The sequence below is a fragment of the Elephantulus edwardii genome, unplaced genomic scaffold (genome assembly GCF_000299155.1).
Source record: "Elephantulus edwardii isolate Elephantulus edwardi_28Jun2011 unplaced genomic scaffold, EleEdw1.0 scaffold00299, whole genome shotgun sequence".
In the NCBI taxonomy this organism is placed as follows: Eukaryota; Metazoa; Chordata; class Mammalia; order Macroscelidea; family Macroscelididae; genus Elephantulus; species Elephantulus edwardii.
Window position 1 is genome coordinate 2,788,160 of NW_006400049.1, and position 2,026 is coordinate 2,790,185.

Consider the following 2,026-nt stretch of genomic DNA (forward strand, 5'->3'; position numbering starts at 1 on the left):
TACTGCATTGAAGTTTATGAGGGAGAGAATAGTTTAAAAGTATTATATTATAGGGCATTATGTTTATCATAGGAGTATGGAATGAGAGTTGCTGAGTGGATTATATTTGGGGTGTGGGGGGGTTGGGGGGTGTGTGGGAGGGGGACTGTTAAACCAATGAAGAGTTTTTCTTTTGCTTTTCAAGGAGAGGAGCGAACTGGGGGGTGGGGTGGGCGGGGAGAAAAGTGCAACAATGAATGAATGGAATTCCAAAATCTCTGTAGATGTTCATTGAAAAATAAGTAAATAAATAACTAAATCAATCAATGAATAGAAAATTTTTTAAAAAGGTAAAAGAAAGTACTTTTGTGCTGTGAAATATGGTTACACTCTTAAAAAAGAAATTCAAAGTAACATTTCTTTTATCATTTAGCTATTCAACCAAACTCCAAACTTACAAGTAGTAGTTATATTATTGACATGGACTTTGTTGTGATTTTCTGAAAGAGGTGATGTCTTTAGGGAGAACAGACTAAGGAGTGTTTTTATAAAAGTATCAAGAAGAAAAAGAGTAAAGCAATAAAAACCAAAGTGTTTTCTCAAAAAGGTGAAGACTGAAATCCCATATGGTCCTTTTATTTCACTGCTTAGAATATACTCCAAGGAAATCAAAGCTGAGACACAAATGACGATGTGTATAACTATGTTCATACCAATAGCAAAAAATGGAAACAACGCAGATGCTTACCAACAAAAAAATAAATGGATAGAGAAATTGCGGTATATTCACACAATAGAATACACTCTACACCACTAAGGAACAATGAAGAATTTGTAAAATATGGCACAACATGGGAGAGTCTAGAGAGTAGTATGTTGAATGAAATAAATCAGTCACAAAAGGATAAATATTGTATAAGACATCTTTAGTGAAAATAAAAGGATAACAGGACAAGATGTGCATAGAAGGTCAAAAGAGTAAAGGGAGGGGGAGGAGGGGGAAGGAGAAGGTATAGCAGGGGAAATCACTAGAATAAGAGAGGATATTGGATGTATGATCACTAGGAGAGGTTATTGGGTGTATGAGGGGGTAAAAGTATAGGCAAGATGCAAAAGGGACTTGAAAAGACAAGGAGATAAAAGACATAGATCAATGTAATTACATAAAATGCAATGTATATGAATGATTATATAGAACAATGTATATTAATGAAACACTATGTATGTATTTGTATGCAATCCAATAATATATTAAAGGAAAAGATATCCTAGAGGGAGCATTTTAAAGAGAACATAAAGAAAAATAAACACATAAAGAAAATTAAACATAGAATAAACACTTTAATTATTAATTTCAATGACCATCTGCAGAGATTTTGGATTTCCATTCATTCATTGTTGCACTTTTCTCCTAGAATAAACAGTTTTATGTTTTGTGTTTTTTTGACTGGTGACCCTGAGCCATTTTATTCCTCCCTGAACTGGTTTTCTCATCTGTAAGACGGAAATAATAGCACCTATTTCATAGAACCATGAAAAGTAAATAAGTAGTGCAAGGAAAACACGGTGTCTGGCCCATACTGAAATGACAAGGTGAAACCATTTACAACAGCATGGACAGTGAATCAGGACGACCTCACATCACAGGGTAGAACTGTGTTTCATGGGGTTTTCAGTGACTCCTTTTATGGAAGTAGATCACCAGGTTTTTGGTGTTCTGTTTTCAGTTCTGTTGTACATAGGGTTTTCAGAGGCCTGCTATTTCAGAAGTAGATGACCAATCTTTCTTTCTAGTCTGTCTTAATGTGAAAGTCTTAATAGGAAAGTCTGCTGTTAGGGACCTCTCCGAAGTACTGAAGAGCAATGGTGTCTCTCTGGAGAGTAAGGTGCTTTTGATACAGGCCATGGTCTTCGCAATCACTTGTTATGCATCAGAGAGTTGGACAATGACCAAAGAGGACAGAAGGAGAATTGATGCCTTTGAGCTGTGGTGCTAGAGAAGAGTATTGAGAATACCATGGACTGCTAGGAAAACAAACAGATTCGT